This window comes from Toxorhynchites rutilus, chromosome 1, assembly GCF_029784135.1.
Source record: "Toxorhynchites rutilus septentrionalis strain SRP chromosome 1, ASM2978413v1, whole genome shotgun sequence".
NCBI lineage: Eukaryota > Metazoa > Arthropoda > Insecta > Diptera > Culicidae > Toxorhynchites > Toxorhynchites rutilus.
The window spans coordinates 77,762,628-77,784,304 of NC_073744.1; the positions used below are offsets into that span (position 1 = coordinate 77,762,628).

Sequence of the window (21,677 nt, forward strand, 5' to 3'; positions counted from 1 at the left end):
AAATAGGAAATAGAAAAATGGGAAAAAATGAAGAGAAATGCGAAAAAGGAAATTATGAAATAAGTAAAATAATAAAATAGGAAAAAGGGAAAATTACAAACTAGAGAAATTGGAAAAGATGTGAATGAGAATAGAGAAAACATACAAAAAAAAATATAAAAATAGGCAAATACGGGAAAATAAGGAAGAATCTGAAAGTAAAGAAAATTAAGAAAAATACATAAATAGGAAAAACACGAAAATAGAAATGAAAAGAAGAAACGAGTGAGAAAAAAAAACAAAGACAAGAAAAATATAGGAAAATATGGAATATAGGAAAAATGATGTCTGTCTGTCTTTCTAATTCTTATAGACTTGGAAACTACTGAAACGATCGGCACAAAAGTTTGTATGTAGGAGTATTAGGGCCGGAGAAGGTTCCTATGATAGTTTTAAACCCCTCCCCCTCTCTAAGGTGGGGCTGCCATACAAATCAAAAACAAATTTCTGCATAACACCATAAAAATAATCAAGCAAATAGAGCCAAATGTGGCATGTGAAGGTTTAAGTGGGCACGAAACGTATATATGGTGAAGAGATACTCCTCCCCCCCTCTCCAAGGGTGTTTGGCTGCCATACAAATGAAACATAAACTTCTGCATAACTCGAGAACTGATCAAGAAAATGAAGCCAAATTTGGGATGTCAAGGTTTTTGGGAACGAGAGATGTTTCTATGATGGTATAACACCCCTCCCTCCTCCGGAATGGAGAGGGCGTCCCATAAAAATATTACACATATTTCAATCAAACATGATCATTGAAAATATTCGGAAAACTCTGAAGGAAATGGGAAAATTCGAAAAATTCAATTCCCATATGTTCTACAATTACATAGTGACAAGCGTTGTTAGTCCATTTGGTGTTTGCGCTAACGAAATTGATTTTTATTTGGAAATGGAAATGGATTTTAATGTGATAAAACGCACTCCTATATCATCTTCTATCTATATAAATAAAAATGAATCATCGAATATGTTGATAAGAGCAAAACCCGTTCTATGACTGTCTTTATTCTATCATATTTTCTGTATCAAACATTTATTCCATGTAACGGAGAAACATGTTACAGGGAACTTCAATGTAACATTTTCAAACTTCAAAGGAATAATTTTTTGAGTATTTTTTTTCTGAAGGAACAAAAAAATATGTATATTTCAATACTAAGGTTTGTTTTTTTACGTTTAACCAATCCCGAAACGAAACTGTTTTGTGGTTCCGGATTCTAAATGAATCATACTTTAATCTACAGTACGAAAAGAAACATCATGAGAAGGGTTGGCTTCGTATTCTAGTTGAATTTATTCTATAACCTTGCTCAAACAGCAATACAATAAACTATAATAAGCTATGTTTCTGAGTTGTTTATTATGCTTCGATATAACTTACAATTCGATACAACGTACAATTTTAAAACTAAAATGTACGTTGTATCGAAGTTACCCTGTATTTACATTTGGTTTAACACATCATGAACGAGAATTGTGTCTGCAAATAATCTGATATTATAATGACGAGTTTTGGTAGAAGTACTAGGAATTTCATTGAGTGCACCCGTGGCCGAGTGGTTAGCGTCTCACATTATTATGCCGGGTGTTCGGGTTCGACTCCCGTTCTAGCCGGGGGATTTTTCGTCAGAGAAATTTCCTTTGACTTGCACTGTGGTCACGCGTATTCTAGAGCTTGCCCCTCGGAATACATTCAAGGCGTGTTATTTGGCTTAAGAAATCTCAACTAAGTAATAATAAATGACGCTAGTTGATGCATACGATGAGACGGCAAAAGTTCCACAGGGAACGTTAACGCCATTCAAGAGACTAGGAATTTCATAGTAAAAGGTAAATACAATGGGGTCGAATAGAAGATCAATCAACAATCAACAGTTCTGCGATTGCGATTGTTCTGCGACTTTAATCAGAATTTTCAAAAATCATGATTTCTACTTCACTCCACTACTTTGAAATATTGGATCTACCTCCACATTAACGTTGAATATGAGTTTTTTGTTTAAATTAGTCATATTTGAAATATAAAAATACATTTTTGAACTTCGAACTTATATATCGAGTCTAAAATGTACATAATCGGATCATATATAATTGAGTCGAACCGGTATAGGAAAATGAGACAATGAGAAAATGGAAAAATAGAGAAATATGAGCACCGGAAAACATGAAAATAGTAAACTAACAAAATAGATAAATAGGAAAATATGATAATAAAAATAGAGGAAAAATAGAAAAAAACAAGAAAAATCAGTGAATGGAAAAATAGGAAAAAGGAAAAAGGGGGAAACAAGGGACAATTGAGCACATAGAAAAAAAAGAAGAACAATTGGAAAGTAAGGAAGATATAGGAAGATATGTAAAAAAAATTGCAAAAACGGAAAAAAGTACAAAAAGGAAAAATATAAAACGCGGAAAAATGTAGGAAAAATGAGAAACAAAAACAAATTTAGGAAGTATAGGAAAAGAAGGGACATTATGAAGAGAAAACAGCACATTATAAATAGGAAATAGGAAATAGGAAATAGGAAATAGGAAATAGGAAATAGGAAATAGGAAATAGGAAATAGGAAATAGGAAATAGGAAATAGGAAATAGGAAATAGGAAATAGGAAATAGGAAATAGGAAATAGGAAATAGGAAATAGGAAATAGGAAATAGGAAATAGGAAATAGGAAATAGGAAATAGGAAATAGGAAATAGGAAATAGGAAATAGGAAATTCTGAACCATGAACTATTGAACCATGAATATCATGGTAAAGTAGTGAAGTTACAGCGCAATTAATTCAGATGAAATCTGTTGCCTTCGTATTTGATAACAACTACATTTGAAAATATCCGATGTCTTGCGCTTGTCTCCACACAATCCTGTTCAAAACAGGAATTTCTGGTTTTCAAATAGTTCCTTGGCATGAGACAGCAAGTGAGCTTTGAAAAGTTTTTTAAAATTATACTCCTCAATGATTTACACGTGCAATTTTTTGTTGTGGATACTCTTCCGTTCTCCGCATAATCGTCCCATGTTCCAAAATCAGCAACTGAGAAAAATGCAATCAAAATTTTCTACCATATTTATCTACCAGAAGCTTTAAGCATTTCAGTTTAGCAATACACCGGGTTTTTTATAAGCAGTAACCTATTGTCTAATGAAATGGAAGGTTCCCCACACTTGAATCAATCAAGTTTGATTACGGGCTTAAAAAATCATGGTGGGATAGTTATGCTTAGAATATCAACATGGGACAATTGAACTTAATGTTGTTTCATTGAAAGCTGGGAACAAACAATGATTTTTTTTGGTTTTTTTCCTTTAGATTAGGCATGAAACATCGTTTTATGAAGAAAAGTGAAAATTGTAACATGGGACAACTATGCGTATTGCAGTATTGCTTTTCAAACCATCACATTCTGAAATATTTACAATCACTTGACCGGTACATTGTGTAACATATATCCTAGTAAAGATTTTGTACAATTTGCGTGTGGATTTTTCACCAATTTTCATGTCGAATTTTGTAAGGTTATTCCCATTGAAGGCAATACCGCCACAAACAAAAAACATCGCATTATTTGGCACGAGTCGAAAGGCACGCATCACTCTTGAGACTCTTTCATGAGTTTTCTTTCGACTTATAATATAGTGTGCAAGTGATATCCATTCATAAATGGTTTTGAGTGTCTGATAATATCACTCTGTAATTGATTTTCAGTGCGTCGACTGTATCTTCTAGTGTAATAAAGACAGCGTTCCCAAAATTGGCATGCTAGCAATTCATTGTAATGTCGACAAGGGTGCTGGAGCATTGCTAAAAACAAGTTTGATCTTAAAAGCGTAAAACAACCCCTACGCGATGGTGCACAAACGTGAAAGAGCGATTTACGTACATTTGTAGCCATACCATGTCAACCCGACATACTTTTCTTTCATTCCCTTTTTTCAGGGTTTTCTACATAACATATTCAAAGCTCAGAGAGGCATTTTATTTGTTTTTGAATTATGATTTTTTAAGCTAACCGATGATCCAAAAAAATCATTGTCATCCTTTTTCTCCATTTTTTTCAAAATTGTATAGCTATTGGACCAATTCAGATGATCAATATATCAAATAGTAGTCGATGAGCTAGTCTTCCTTGAAAAAATATCACACGCGCGGAGAGATATAGTCGCGCAGATCTAGTCTGGTCGCATAGGAAAATTGAATACAGTAAAACCTGTTTTTGATGCGATTTTTCTGTGCTATTTTTTATTGTGCAATCACACAAAAAAATGCATCAAAAATCACGTACGATTTTTTGCGCGGTATTTGAAGAAAATTGAATTCATTGGTCATTAATTTTTTTCTGTCTTTGAAATGTATTGTTGGAAAACAAGTTGGCACACAACACGTTGGCCTGAAAACGTTGTTACTGAAAACATGTTTACTTTGAAAATTCATAACTCAACAACGAAAGAAAACACCTTTCTGATTATTGGATATGTTATGTTACAGCTGTCAAGAAAAATATAAAAAAAACACATTTGGTCATAAAACCACGTGAACTATAAAAAAATACAATCAATAAATCAAAAACAAAATCCAAAGTTTCTGCAAATATTATTTCACGAAAATCTGAGATCGGTTTGGCATGGAATGGCTGTTTGACAACATTTGTTTTGATCTATTTTTATTTTAGGAATATCCGGAAACATATTCAGCCAGTCCATGTCAAACCGATATAGTGCAACTAATTGTCTTTAACTTGATATGTCGATCTCCGAATCGGTTCAAAAATTATGAATTTTCGATACAAATCATTCGTGGGAAAAAGGCGAAAAATTTGATTTTTCGGACAACCCTAAAATGGAAATGAGCACCCCAACGAAAAAATAGAAAATACGGGTCTAATATTTTGCAATAAAGAACAAATATAACAGTTTTTGCGAAAATCTGAAAACCACTATATCGGTTTGGCAATACAGCCATTCGTATTGTTAAATGTTCTACAATAATAATATCGATCGAGAATACAGTAAGAATTCAGCTGAGCGAAATTATTTAAAAAAATTTAAAAATGAAAAAAATCTGACGGGAGGGAAATACCATCTATCAAACTTCTCAAAAAGCGCTGTTTCAGTTACTAACAAGTTTTTAATATTCTTGCTAATATTACTAACAGCGATTATTGAGCTGACACTACTCATTCGCGATTCCAGTTGGCCCATTAGCACCTTCTCGAAGTGTCAATTGCTAGTGAAACAATAATTTAGCAAAGTTATAATTTGTTGCGCAGTGTGAAATTTTGTTCGAGAAAAACAAATGTCGTCTTCTCAGCGGCCTTGAAGTAATTTGACTTACATAAACCCTCCAAAACAACTTCGGTTAGTTCCGGTAATATGATGCTAGCACGAGATGATTTTCATACGCGGCGCTTATTAGTAATCCACCGGCAACTATTGGAACGGTCCTCTGACGATTTGTTAGTTAATTTAGCTGCTGTCCGCCCACATTAATCATTCTGTTTCACGCAGTCTGCCTTCCCGGGTGCTTTGCGGCGTTCAAGTTCCCCAAGACCCAAATGTTACCACTGAACTGTTCTCCGGGTGGTTGCGTGTGTGTGGTGCGGTGTTGTTATTGATTAAACAGCACTCAACGAGGCGACAGCAGCTAAACATACAGGACAATGTTGGCAGACGCAGCGCGGTGGTTAAGAGGAACGATTTGTCGGGAAATTCGTCAACCATAAATTTTTTGGATGGCTCTCGCAGAAAGCAGCTGAACGCGATTTCGGGACGAGTGGAAAGTTTCGAAAGCATCGAATTTGTCGAGAAAGTTTCCTCTGTGACCCCCTCTTGAGTGGAGCAACTTTCGATGGATATTGACGTGACGAAAAAAGCGTCATGTTTTGCGTAAATTGGATGGATGGATCCGAGAGTTTTTTTTTCTGTTGGGAATTTGGTATTATGAAAAGATTCAGACGTTGCGTGTCGAACGTGATGCTACAGATGAAAAGTTTTAATGGAACGAGAAAACACAAATCGATGGGGACTCTTCGAGGTTAAATAAAAACACATAATTTGTCAAAAAAAAAACACAACTCAATCGAAACTGACGCCAGCAATAATAGATAACGAACTAAATGAAAGTCACCTTTCTGGACAGCTGCAGTTGTTCGGAGGACATGGGAACATGACGCCGTACTTTGAAATAAAGAAAAAAAGACCGTCAATAGACGACTCCGAGTCCGGCAATCGTTGAACCGGATCGGTTGTCTCGTTACATGTCCTGTGACGTATTCTCATGCGACCACTTACGGAACAATGGAACAGTGCGAGAACGACGCCAACAATAGCAATATGCTCCCGGTATGATAATACCAATGCTATGGCTAGCTGGCTTCTCCGGTTGTGCAGGACCTGTCCCACAGAAGATAAGCTTCGGCTTACCATGGCCGAGCAGCGAACGGAAATGGGATACCGGGAGCATTGTTATTGGATAAACAACCAATAATTGAACCACATCGCCCTTTTTCATATATATGTACATCGTGCACATACCCTAGCAAACGTAACCACAGGAAAACTGTAGAACGGAATTATCGCGGAGTTATTTATTCATGACAATGGCAATCGCCTATTATTGTCATCGTTCTTTTTTCATATTTTCATGGGGGAGTTTTTCGCCTTCTTCGCCCCCGCCAGGCACAGGTTGTAATTGGATTTTTCAATGGCGCACCGAGAGACCGATCGTATCGATTTGTCTGTGCGCTATCTGCTGTTTGTGACAAGGCATCATTGACGTGTACATGCCAATGGGGCTATTCAGCGGGGAGAACAAACACTGCTGAATGCTTTTAAGAGTTCTTTTATGTGTCCTTAATGAATGCTTTTTATGAGCTAACGTTTGCGCTGCATTGTTGACACCATGGTGGGTGATGGGTGGGTGATGGGTTGGTTATTCTGAATAACTCCATAACTACATGATGTCGATGATTGACACAATCGACAGATTCTGCGCCCTAAAAGGGTCAATTGGTTCGGAATGAACAGGTATTTTCCAAATTCCAACGAAAACCAGAAACCTCCTCACTGAATGAAATCTTCATGTTTGTTATGTTCAATCTGACTAGATGACTTTGATACAAGTAAACCAAAAGCTAAAGCACTGAATGACGAATGAATAATGAACCAAACCTCGTTATACTTTACTTGACCCTCCTATACTCGCGCATAGATCTGTGAGACTGAGGAATCAAAAATTTGTTAATTTCTCAGAAAACATCAACACTACGACTTTTCCATTCTCTCTAGCTTCGCCATCTGTCGTTCGTCATCGTTTAGTACAGGGTTTCTCAAAGTGATCGATATCGACCCCCTGAGTGTGCGCAAGATGAAAAGAAAAAAGTACAAACAGTCGAGATGAAAAATTCGGCAAGCAAAAAAACTTGAACAGGTTCGTGCAAGATAATGTGTTTGAGCGTACGAGTCCTTCAGGCACGTTTTAAATTTATCTGTATTTTAAACATATACGCGAACACGAAGGAAGTTCATGTCCCAACATGCTCCTGATATTTTACTGTATAACAAGCTTGTCCTTAGGTTGCAAGTTCATTTGCGTTCTGAAATACGTTGAGGCTCGAATGATAATATACTCATCTTCTAATTTGATTAAAGAGATTACAACGTGTTTACATAGCTACATAAAAGTGAACTAGAATAAAGTGATTGACAATGAATTTACAGAATGCTTGGTTAACTATGTGTATGGCATACCAAAATATTTTTTTTAATTATTCCAGAAAACTTGAAATCAGTGCTTGACAATTTCGAAACTAAAAGAAGAAAAGATGAAATCTTCAGTCAATTTCAATTTCGATTGTATGTATTCACTGCGCAAACTGCACATTCTTTCACATCGTCATTTTCATTAGTTTCAGTGAGTACGGTTCGAGTTACAATAAAATTTCCATTCGAAATAAGACACTTACATTCGATATAAAAACCTTTCATTTTCATTTGATGATTTGATAATTTCACCTCGGAAGGAATGGACGTAATGCGAAATGAGATTGCATGAAGGTGAAGTGATATTCTCTTTACTGAACGTGAAGAGAGAGTAGCACTACTTTCAGTCTTCACGAGTTTGCAGCAAATTGAAAGGCGATAGGGTCATTATTGAGCGACAATGTGTCAATTGAAGTGAAATTGCATGGCTCTGCTTGAGATGGGTCGCGAAGAGAAAAAAATGTTACTCAATTTATATAGACCAACATATTGTTTCTCCAGCTGGACGAGTTTACAATACCCAGCAATGAAACTCTGTTCTTAGGTATGTTCGATATATCTATATATATAAAAATGGAGTGATGTCTGTCTGTCTGTCTGATTCTTATAGACTCGGAAACTACTGAACCGATCGACATGAAAATTGGTATGTAGGGGTTTTTGGGGCCGGGGAAGGTTTTCGTGATATTTTGAGACCCCTCCCCCCTCTCTAAGGGGGGGCTGCCATACAAATGAAACACAAATTTCTGCATTACTCGGAAATTAACCAAGCAAACGAAACCGAAGTTGGCATGTGAAAGTTTTAGGGTGCAATAAATGTTTCTATGATGGTTAGACAGTCCTTCCCCCACTCAAAGGGGGGCTGCCATACAAATGAAACACAAATTTCTGCATTACTCGAGAATTAATCAAGCAAATGAAACCAAATTGGGCATGTGGAGGTTTTAGGATGCAATAAATGTTTCTATGGTGATAAGATACTCCTTCCCCCTCTTTTAGAGGGGGCTGCCATACAAATGAAACACAATTTTTTGCATTACTCGGAAATTAATCAATCAAACGAAACCAAAGTTGGCATGTGAAAGTTTTAGGGTGCAATAAATGTTTCTATGATGGTTAGACAGTCCTTCCCCCACTCAAAGGGGGGGGGGCTGCCATACAAATGAAACACAAATTTCTGCATTACTCGAGAATTAATCAAGCAAATGAAACTAAATTTGGCATGTGGAGGTTTTAGGATGCAATAAATGTTTCTATGGTGTTAAGATACTCCTTCCCCCTCTCTTAGAGGGGGCTGCCGTACAAATGAAACACAAATTTTTGCATTACCCGAGAATTAATCCAGCAAATTAAACCAAATTAGGCATATGGAAATTTTAGGGTGCAATGAATGTTTCTATGGTGGTTAGATACCCCTCCCCCCTCTCTTAGGGGTGGCTGCCATACAAATAAAACACAAATTTCTGCATTACTCGAGAATTAATCAAGTAAATGGGCGGGACGAAGTTTGCCGGGTTAGCTAGTCATATATGAAGCCTGATATCAGAGAAGAATCGATCATTCAGTCCGTGGAACGGTTTTTTTACCGACAAAGCTATTCCATGGAAGAATATTGAGACTGATGGTTGATCGTCATCGTGGTTTCACAACTCACTCAAAGTTACAACTGCGTGAGGTATTGATCATTCGCTGTGTGATTCACGAACAGCATTTAGTAGCAAAAAATCTGAGTCTTAGATCCCATCAGTCTTTATTATATGTTTGTTTATTCATTACTATCAAGAGGCCTGAACATGAGTGCCCTAATGATACCTAATAAATTAATAACTTAAAATACTTAATCTACTTAAAACTATGCCTAACTGGAAAGAGTCAAGAATGCCTTTCTTAAACTGGCGCGAGATAAGTGAAAGTCATAAGATAAGTAACAGCAGTTAAATACACGAGACATACTCGATACGGGTTCGTTGTAACCGTAGTTTGTGCGAGAGTGAGGAAGGCAGAGAAATGTATGTGAACGCAGGTTACGAGGGCATATATTCAAATCGATCGACTGAAGAAGATCAGCACAATCGATTTTCGAGGAAATTAGATCGGATATAAAAGTTGCCTTCGCTACATCTCTACGTAAGCTCAACAAATCGAGTCCGATCAATTTACAACGATCCTCATAGCTGGGTAAGTTCGAAGGATCGCTCCAGGGCAAGTTGCGTAGGGCGAAACGGACGCATTTCCGCTGGATCACCTCAATTCGCTGGACACTATTTTGGTAGTAGGGAGACTATACTATGCACGCATATTCAAGATGAGAGCGCACTAAAGCACAATAAAGAGCGTTGATACAATGTGGGTCTTTGAATTGCTTTGTGATGCGAAAAATGAAACCTAACATCCTAGATGCCTTGGTGGTGATGTATGAGATATGGTCGCTGAACGTTAGCTTTGAGTCTAAGACGATACCAAGATCCTTGATAGTTACAACACGTTTCAAAGAGATATTGCGTATTTTATACGAAAATGTTACAGGCGATCGTTTCCGCGTGAACGATATGACTGAACACTTTGCTGGATTTAAAACCGTTCTATTGGTTTCGCACCAATCAGAGAAAATATCGAGTTGTTGCTGTAGGAATATGGCATCATTGACACTATTCACAGTGTAGAACAATTTAAAATCGTCCGCATATGCAAGTTTGGGACACTTTAGACAAATATTTATATCATTGAGGTAAAGCAGGAACATATAAGGACCGAGATGATTTCCTTATAAGTGCTATCAAAATTTTGTTTTCATTTTTTTTAAATGCGTTTCTGCTGCAGGGTGACGAAAAACAAATTCTGAGCAGAAAAGAATATTCACTGTTTTTGCATACGTCAAAGTTATCACGAAAGCTTCAAATTCCTCAATGGATAATAACTCCGTACTCTATCACAGCCATGGAATGAGCCAAGGTGTTGATTATCATCAGCACAGACGAGGAGCTTAAGTACAACCAAAGTTGTCATAAGTTCTGATTACAACGCAACATTGAAACACAGTGACTACAATGTGGGACATTGCTGATTTTTTTTTTCTTAGTTTTCCATCATCATACTTTGTCGTAAAGGCGTTAGTGTAATTACAAACAGGCCAAGACCGAAGGAGCCCTTTGGAAAATCAACGAACGCGCAGATTTAAGGCTTTAACTGAAGTATTTCGATATTTTGGTTGTTGCGGATAGATTGGATTGCGATTTGAATGTTTTTATAGTTCGTAAGTAGTTTATATCAATAATCATTCATTACACTTGATATTTACTAAATTTTATGTCTATTCGTTTGGATGAATATGATGAGAAAATATTTTTTTTCTGTATTTTATAGTCAATTTCAACAATTTTGTCTGGTTTGTCACATTACTTGTATTTGTTGGAAGAATGTCGGGAGTGTGAATAGAATCCGTGACCTATTGCGTGAGAAGTACGGATGTTACCATTACGCCAGATCGCCTCTGTGAGAAAATAATGTCAAGTTTACTCATTTAACTAACTGCAATGTTTTTAAACTGATAGTCATTCAGTAAGAAAAAAAAACTAGAGATAGGATTTCCAAAGCAGTTTTGCTATAGGGGTATGACTTAATTTTGAAAAAGGGGTCGCTTGCCCAAAATAGTTTAAGAACCCCTGGTGTAGTATATCACGTGTGTTGATACGAAGGGGTCGTGTGTCACTTTTTTACCACTTTCGGTCTCGCGTAGGTGTCACGAGTATAAGAGTAACCTTCCTTGGCAAGTGACATTTTCCCCATTTTAGAACATTGTTCAATGAAATGTATAAATTAATGTTAGTGGCGTGGAATACTTATTGAATATAATGCATAACATCATTACCTGACTATCCTTATTTAATTTTTGTCTTTTTTGTCACCGGATTGATCGGATCGATCTATTATTCGTCGATATATACGGCTGGGGAAAAACAAATCTCGTATTTCTGATCGAGATTTGACGCTTTATTTAACATACTTAAAATTATCCAATTTAAGTCAAATATGCGCCGTTTTGTTCGCAAACTTGTTGCCATTTAGAAGGCAACTTCATTATCCCCCCCCTTATAAAACCCCCCCTCCTTATTTGCAAAAAACTCAGACAGCCAGTTTTCGCAAGCCTCTTTTGAGGCCAACTTAGTATCACCAAGAGCGTTTTGCATGGACCGGAAGAGATGATAATCACTTGGAGCCGGGTCCGGAATATACGGTGGGTGCAATAGGACAACCCATCCGAGCTCCCGCAGCTTCTGGCGAGTCATCAAAGATGTGTGAGGCCGAGCGTAGTCCTGGTGGAAAACAACACCATTTCTATTGATCATTTCTGGCCGCTTCTGGTCAATCGCCTGCCTCAAACGGTCAAGATGCTCACAGTAGATAACCGAGTTGAGAGTCTGGCCATAGTTGAGCAGCTCATAGTGGATGATTCCCTTCCAATCCCACCAAACACACGGTCTTCTTGGATGATTTCAACGATTTTATCAGTTTCTACGACGATAGGCCTACCAGTAAGAGGTGTATCTTCGACAGACACTACACCAGAACAAAATCGATCAAACCAACGCTGTGCTGTGCGAATCGTTTCAGTATCGGGTCCATAAACTACACGATGCCAAATTTGGTTTCGTTTGCTTGATTAATTCTCGAGTAATGCAGAAATTTGTGTTTTGTTTGTATGGCCACACCCCCCCCCTGCCCCTTAGAGAGGGGGTGGATAGTCTAACCATCATAGAAACATTTATTGTACCCTGAAACCTCCACATGCCTAATTTTGTTTCATTTGCTTGATTAATTCTTGAGTAATGCAGAAATTTGGGTTTCATTTGTATGGCAGCCCCCCCTAAGAGACGGGAGGAGTGCCGAACCACCACAGAATCGTTTCTTGTCCCCTAAAACCTTCGCATGTCAAATTTGGCTTCATTTGCTTGTTTGGTTTTTGAGGTATGCAGAAATTTGTGTTTCATTCGTATGGCAGCCCCCCCTTAGAAGGGGAGGGTTTAGAGAGGGGGTGGAGTGTCTAACCACCATAGAAACATTTATTGCACCCTAAAATCTCCAGATGCATAATTTGGTTCCTTTTGCTTGATTAGTTCTTGAGTGATGTTGAAATTTGTGTTTCATTTGAATGGCAGCCTCCCCTTACGGAAGGGGGTGGAGTGTCTAACCACCATAAAACCTTTATTGCACCCTGAAACCTCCAAATGCAAAATTTGGTTTCATTTGCTTGATTAGTTCTCGAGTAATGCAGAAATTTGTGTTTCATTTGAATGGCAGCCCCTCCTAAGAGAGGGGGAGGAGTATTTAACCACCGTTGAAACATTTATTGTATCCTAAAACCTTCACATGCCAAATTTGGTTTCGTTTGCTTGATTAATTCTCGAGTAATGTAGAAATTTGTGTTTCATTTGTATGGCATATATATATATATATATATATATATATATATATATATATATATATATATATATATATATATATATATATATATATATATATATATATATTTGTGCTCCCGTGGCCGAGTGGTTAGCGTCATAACTAACATGCCGGGTGTTCGGGTTCGATTCCCGTTCTGGTCGGGGGAATTTTTCGTCAAAGAAATTTCCTCCGACTTGCACTGTGATCACGCGTATTCTAGAGCTTGCCACTCAGAATACATTCAAGGCGTGTTATTTGGCATAGAAATCTCAACTAAGTACTAATAAAAATGACGCAAGTAATACTACGTTGAGACGGCGAAGTATATATATATATATATATATATATATATATATATATATATATATATATATATATATATATATATATATATATATATAGATTCAACCAAATAAGAACTTAGAATTGGAAGCAATACTGTAATAAACTATGATTCAGATGGGCCAACATTTGCAATTGCAGTGGATCAATTAGTGTTTGTTGACTTACTAAAGCACCAAAATAAAGCACTGCGTTTAAACGAATTTTCCACGCGAAATTTTGGCCAAAGATAATATGCACACTGTACGGTTAAGAATCTTATAAGTCGTGAACTTACATCCGTGGATGAAATTTGCCCTGCAACTGAAATAAAAATAGAAAAAAATTTAAAAAAAAATCTGAAATATCTTCACACAGGCAGAACCGTTACTGTATCAATCAATTCGACAGCTACCCGACCGAAACGAAATCCATCGTCGACAAAACATCATGAAAAATGTATTTTCGCTGCAGTCCTTTTCCCTCCAATCCTCCCACACTTTCGCCTTCGTCCAACATCATCCACATGACCTTTCGCTTCACCATAAAAGCTTCCAATGCAAGTGTGCTGCATCAATATCTATTTGCCAGTGCCCTTCCTGTCGGTGTTCAGTCAGTCATTCGGTTACTGGATGCAAGCCTCGCTCGAGCACAACGTGTAACTGCTCTATATGAGCAATCCTCACTGCTCACCAACCGCGTACCGGTCTTCTCATCCCAGCGGAAAGGACTTCAGAAATCATTTCGTTCCTGACTGGTGTGAATTTCATTTCGAAGTTACAATTTCCCCATATTTGCCACGATGCTTTTCCTAGCCTACCGTCTCCCACCCCCACTTTCAACGAATACACGGACTGTGCAGTGTAGCATTTGTCTTTCCATGTCTGACTGACGACGAGGACGACGACACGCTGTGGATGGTTTTGAGCAGCCAGCCATTCATTATCGAAACCGCGTTCCACTCAGTCTGTCGCAACAAGGAAATGGGGACTGGCAGTTCAGAAGACATGCATATGCATCAAGCTGTATGCCACAAAAGGCAAAGTTGCAATATGTGACGAGAATGTTGTGATTAGAATTTGTGCTCAAATTTGAGTACCTTCTCGCAAGATGACATATTACAACTTGGATGCTGGTTGCCGGCAAAATCATTCTGGAGACAATAATTCAAGTTGGTGTATGTATTCCTCAGTGCAGTCATCTGGTGCATGTTCTTTTTCCAAGAACAGCCGTCCGAACTGAGACCGGAATGTTTCCAACAGTTTAAATCTCTTTTCTCAAAGATTTGAACGGAAAGTTTACGGTGGTTGACAAAGTTAGCTCGCAAACAGCCGACGGATCGACGTCGGAGCGAACGACCAGGGTGTGTCCCTCTGGTGTTTTCAGCTGCCCACATTACGGCATTAATTATTTAATCGGCCCCTCCGGTTGTCTCGGCATCTATTATGTAGTTGAATCCCAGCGCGGAGGAGGAACAGGTTTGCTTTTCCGAGCATCGATTTTTCCCCATTAGGGTTTAGAGCGAGTGTCCTACAGTGGAGTTGTTCGCTGACTAGCAATACTTACCGTTTGCTGAAAGTTTGTATTGCACGGTTTGGCGTGGTTTCGATGAGGTGAAGGGTGAAGCAGATTTTGCACAGATTACCAATGAACAACAAAACGAGGCGGGAAAAGCGTTGGAATTTTGTATCGCGGATGAGATGAATTTATCATTATTTGTGGGAGAATGCTTTCCCATTGATGAGAATATCAATTCTCAATGAATACAATCCAAAATTGAACGATAAACATTCCGCTGAATTATCGATGCATTGATTCCATTCATTGAACAGAAATCGATGCCAAAAGATCGATTCACTTGAAACATGTACGCACTGTTAGCTTTATTTATTTTTTTTTTATCCAAAATATATATTTTTATTAAGGCTCATATGGCGTCAACCTGACGGGGCCGGGAGTTCAATATTTCGACAATGTTTGCCTTATAACTATGTTAGTAATATGTAACCGATTACTCGCGGTTGGCTCGAGGTTAGTATTACAAGTGTTTTCGTAATTGTGATGTTGCTGTCTCCAATGCTCTGTACCTGTGCCACACACGGGATACTTCGTTTTGGGATGCAGCTGACCATAAATCAGCAACGCCCCCAACCTGGTGTGTCTTCTCGACTCGAGGAATCCATTATAGAATGGTCACTAGCCGGCGCAATCATCAGCTCGTGTAGAGTTGTCATGAGCGGTACAACCTTTGGCTCTTGTTGAATCATCAGTGGACTGCACAACCTTTGGCCCGTGTATCTGTAAAGAGTGTGTGTATGTGTTGCCGCGACTAAGTAAAAGTTTATATCGGATAGGAGGGATATGAAACAGGGACACAACGAAGGAAACATCATTAAACGTCGACATCGGCGTTTCTGAGGAACAGGTATAGATGAAGCAGAAGATCAGGATCCCGGCTACCTAAGATATCCCGGACGGGGATATCCGATTGTCTGCCTTTTGCTCTCAGTGCTCTAGAGAGCTGAGAGCGAGCAGCATGGAACCGGATACACGACCAGACAATATGCTCGATGTCGTGGTAGCCATCGCCACAATCACAAAGATTGTTTGCTGCGAGCCCAATGCGATAGAGATGCGCGTTTAGGTTGTAGTGATTGGACATAAGCCGAGATATCACGCGAATGAAATCACGACCTACATTCAATCCCTTAAACCAAGCTTTCGTCGAAACCTTAGGGATAATCGTGTGTAACCAGCGACCGAACTCATCTTCACTAACGAGTGTGCCCTGACGAGGAATGTGAAACATTTCGTTATAAGCAATTTGCCTTTCAAAAAGTGTGCCTTCTGAAGCGCCCAGCTTAGCTAGCGAGTCCGCTTTCTTATTCCCCGGAATCGAGCAATGAGAGGGAACCCATGCTAAGGTAATCTTGAATAATTTTTCAACCAAAACACTCAATAGATGTCTTATTCTTGTTAGGAAATAAGATGAGCGTTTATCAACTTTCATTGAACGAATTGCCTCTATTGAGCTGAGACTGTCTGAAAAAATAAAATAATGGTCGATCATTAGAGGCGAATGAACTGCAAAGTTTAAAGCCTCTTAAAAACAAAGAAAGAAGAAGAATGGTCGATGGGCAATGTTTCAATGATCCCTAGTGCGTAGTATATCGCACCCAGTTCAGCGACATACACGGAACAAGGATCTTTGAGTTTGAAAGAGGCACTGGAATTTTCATTGAAGATGCCGAAGCCAGTGGACCCGTTTATGAATGAACCGTCAGTAAAGAACATTTTATCAGATCTAACTTTACCCCCATATTCTGCCGAAAATATTGGCGGAATAGAATCGGAGCGCAGATGATCTGGGATTCCATGGATTTTTTGTCGCATGGACAGATCAAAATTGACAGAGGAATTGCAAAAGTATGGGAAGCAAAATTGGTTGGAGATGCCCGGTGAAGGGTGCACTTCATGGGTAAGGAAATCATGGTACAAAGACATAAAACTTGACTGAGGAGTCAGTTGGAGTAGATTTTCGAAGTTATCAATCAACAATGGATTCATGATCTTGCAACGGATGAGAAATCTATAGGATAATTCTGTGAATCGAAGAGTAAGCGGGGGTACTCCTGCCAAGACTTCGAGATTCATCGTATGTGTCGAATGCAAACACCCCATTGCTATACGCAAGCAACGATATTGTATTCTCTCCAGCTTGAGAATATGAATCCTGGCGGCTGATCGGAAGCAAAAACTGCCATAATATCGTTGTTTTGTACAACTGAATGAGGTCTCCTGGATGGGCACCCCACCATGTTCCGGTTATTGTTTGGAGAAAATTGATTCTTTGCTGGCATTTCTGTTTCAAATACGCAATGTGTGTTCCCCAGGTACATTTAGAGTCAAAATATACTCCATGGTATTTGAAAAACATCGAGTGCCTGATCGCTTTACCGGATAGGTGAAGCTGGAATTGGGCGGGTTCGTGCTTCCTAGAAAAAACGACCATTTCGGTTTTCTCCGTAGAGAATTCGATACCCAGCTTTAGAGCCCACGTGAACAGGTTGTTCAGGGTATCTTGCAAGGATTTTTGCAGAATGGCGGGATTAGTACCCGTGATGGAAATAACTCCATCGTCTGCAAGTTGTCTCAGTGCAGTCTCTAGTTAGACAATCATCGATATCATTGACGTAAAAACTGTACAAGAGGGGGCTTAGGCAGGAGCCTTGTGGTAGGCCCATAAAACTGTATCGAGAAGATTTCAAGCTCCCATGATTGAAAAACATGTGCTTTTCTGAGAGTAAATTGTACAGGAAATTATTCAGAATTGGCGAAAGTCCACGATTAAATATGAAGTTTCTCTGAGAGAATTTCCATGGAAACTGAATCAAATGCCCCTTTGATATCGAGAAAAACGGAAGCCATTTGTTCTTTACGAGCAAATGCGATTTGGATTTCAGAAGATAGCAGCGCGAGACAATCGTTCGTCCCTTTACCTCGGCGGAAGCCAAACTGCGTATTTGACAGCAAATTGTTCGCTTCAACCCACTTGTCCAAACGAAGTAGAATCATTTTCTCCAACATTTTACGAATACAGGATAACATTGCAATCGGCCTATACGAGTTGTGATCGCAAGCCGGCTTGTTGGGTTTTCGTATGGCTATCACTCTCACTTGTCTCCAGTCATGCGGGACAATATTCAGCTCCAGAAACTTGTTGAACAAGTTCAGCAAACGCTGTTTCGCCAAGTCGGGAAGATTCTTCAACAAGTTGAATTTAATCTTGTCCGACCCAGGAGCTGAATTGTTACATGAGAGGAGGCAATTGAGAATTCTACCATCGAAAAATTCTCATAATCGCATTGGAGCGGAATGTCGCGTACGACGTTTTCTGCAGGAACTACACTGTTAGCTTTATTGTAGCGTCCAATTCGCCTTCAGTAGGTAGCGGAATGTTTCGACATTGTTTGTCCTCCCTCAGAGGTTGAAATTTTGTTAAAGTTCATTCGGTTTGCTAAAGGTTGTTACAGATGGGAGCCGAAGGAAGAATATAAATGTGTTCATATCAAAAGTTAAAACTTGAAATATAGAGACATACCCTAGGTATCTTCATTTCTAGGTGCAGTTTTTAGGTGTTGACTGATTTTTTAACTGAATATGAAATGTCAATTTTTGCTTTTTGAATTTTCAACCTTTTCCACTTTTTTTTTAACTTTTTCATATTCATTTTTAATTGTTTCAATTATTTTTTTATATTTTATTTTTATTTTTAAATTTTCTTTCAATTTTTTATATAGTAACTAGCTGACCCGGCAAAATTTGTCCCACCCTAAATTTGTTTTTTGTTATCAATACCTTCAAACATTCACGTTTTCTTACTATGAGCAAGTTCATGGGTCCATTCGCAGAACTGTTCATTGATTTATCTTCTAATCGACCCCGTTGAATTTACATTTTACTATAAAATTCCTAGTATTTCTAACAAAACTCATCATTAAAATATCACATTATTTTCAGACACAGTTCTCGTGCAGATTTTTCAACCACTTGCAAATAACATGTTTCTCCGTTACATTGAATGAATGTTTTATACAGAAAAAATGATATAATAAAGACAGCCCTAAATCGGACAATTCCTTCCTCGAGTTCTGCTCTTATCAACACATCGGCGATACTTTTTTATTGGTATATATAGAAGAAGATATAGGAGTGCGTTTCGTCACATTAAAATCCATTACCAGTTTCGAACAAAGATAAATTTCGTTAGCGCAAACATCAAATGGACTAACAGCACTTGTCACTATGGGAATTTAATTTTCCGAATTTTCCCTTTTTCCTTCACAGTTTTCCGAAAATTTTCAATTGTCATGTTTGGTTGGAATATTTTTGGTTGAAATATGTGTAATATATTTATGGGACCCCCTGTCCATTCTAGAGGAGGGGTGACATACCATCATAGAAACATTTCTGATATCCGAAAACCCTCACATCCCAAATTGTGCTTTATTAATCCTTGATTTATGCAGAAATTTGTGTTTCGTTTGTATGGCAGTCCCCCCTCAGAAATGTGGGAGGGGTGTTTATATTGTTTATATTGTTTATATTGTTTATATTGTTTATATTGTTTATTGTTTATATCAACAGACCTCCAAGGTCCCAATGATTTCAACTTAACCTAATTAAACTTAAGAATCGCTGCTTCAATATGCTTCTGGAGGAATTTAGATCAAACACGGGAGCAATAGTATTGAAGGTGCGCTGTAGTCCCGTTATTCCAGAATGCATGTCGTAGTTCGATCGCTGAGGTAACATTCGCATGAACGGTGTATTTCTCAGACGTCGTGGAGGAACATTGAAGTTCAGTTTTTCCAGGAGTTGCGGGTAACCGATGCGGTTGGTTATGAGATCGGCAACAAACAATGACCTCGCTAGATTTCGTCTGGTATGTAGAGAGTCCAGATGGATCAGCAAGCTGCGACTCTCGTAGCTTGGAAGCCGAAGCGGATCACGCCAAGGCAACAGTCGGAGAGCGTATCTAACAAACCGTCGTTGCACTGATTCGATTCGCGTCGCCCCGTTCTGAAAGCACGGATTTCATATGACGCTTCCATTCTCCAGGGTTGGACGAACCAGAGCGCAATACAACGATTTGAGACAGTAGACATCGGTGAAACTTTTAGAGATTCTAAAGATGAAACCCAAATTTCTTGATGCCTTTCCAACGATGTGTGAAACGTGTTGCTTAAATTCCAATTTTGAATCTAGAACCACTCCAAGATCTTTAATCTCCGTTCTCCGTTCAATTTTGACACCAGATATGGTATAATTGTGCATAATTAGCTCCTTCTTCCTACCGAAGGTAACCGTCGTACACTTGGAAGGGTTGATTGACATACAATTGACAGAACACCAAGAAGCGAATGTATCCAACTGCCGTTGGAGAAAGATAGCATCGGTGGTTGAACGGATCCGAAAAAATATCTTCAAATCGTCGGCGAATGAAACTCGGGGTCCCTCTAGCACCAACAAAATGTCGTTAAAGTAAACCAGGAAAACTAGAGGACCCAAGTGGCTTCCTTGTGGTATCCCAGAAGTTGCTCCGAACGGCTCCGAGCTGTTGTCTCCAACTGAAACAGTTAATCGGCGTCCTTTGAGGTAGGATTCGAACCAACTTAGTAAAGTTCCAGTGACGCCTAGCTTTGCCAACTTGGCTATAGCGATGTCGTGAGGAATTTTTGTTGAACCACTTTAAAAATGTTTTTTGCCTCCTAAAATCTCCACATGCCAAATTTGGTTCAGTTTGCTTGATTAGTTCTTGAATTATGCAGAAATGTATGCTTCATTTGTATGGCAGTTCCCCCTTAGAGAGGGGGGGTGGAGTGTCTAACCACCATAGAAACATTTATTATACCCTAAAACCTCTATATGCCTAATTTGGTTTCAATTGCTTAAATATTCTCGAGTAATGCAGAAATTTGTGTTTCATTTGTATGGCAGGACGTTAGATGGTGATAGAATCAAATTGGAAACTTTTGCTTGCGCCAGCGAGTGTCTCTGTAAAATCATTCGTTTTTCACTCAAATAGCAATCATTGAGCCTCGATCGCGGCAGTTGAATATAGGTAGATATTTGAAATCGAGTTGTTTCCTGTACACTATTGCAATGACATTTTTTTGTTTTTAGTATGAAACGATCTAAGCCAACGCAAAAGACTTAAATTAACGCAAGTTATTGGTGAGCGGGAAGGTAGATTCATGTGTATTGCCGATAGCAAATGCACTTGAATGTTGACAAGGAAGGGAGTAAAAGGGAAAATGAAATCGTACATACACGCAGATTGAGTCTATTTTGACTCACTCGTTATTTTGTTTCGTGCGATCCTTCCAAAGGAGTATTCTCGCGTAACTTTTGAAAAGGTCCTATGTAACATTCACATCAACTCGAGAAAAATGAAGTTGAAGACCGGAACATTGGTCCGCGAATGTTTCAAAAGGAATCGATCTCTATTACTACTTTTAATACTAACAGTCAATAATAACTCTGAAAAACCTATCGTACCTGTTGTTATGTGATTCTAGTTTGAAATTGAAGCCTTCGAGCGAAAAA

At 38.5% G+C, this 21,677-nt stretch overlaps 1 protein-coding gene across 10 annotated transcripts in view; it reads right to left on the bottom strand.

Moving 5' to 3' along the window:
* Positions 1 to 21,677, bottom strand: part of LOC129762307 (complexin) — a 727,632-nt gene that overhangs the window by 683,826 nt on the left and 22,129 nt on the right. The gene's annotated exons all lie outside the window — the stretch shown is intronic.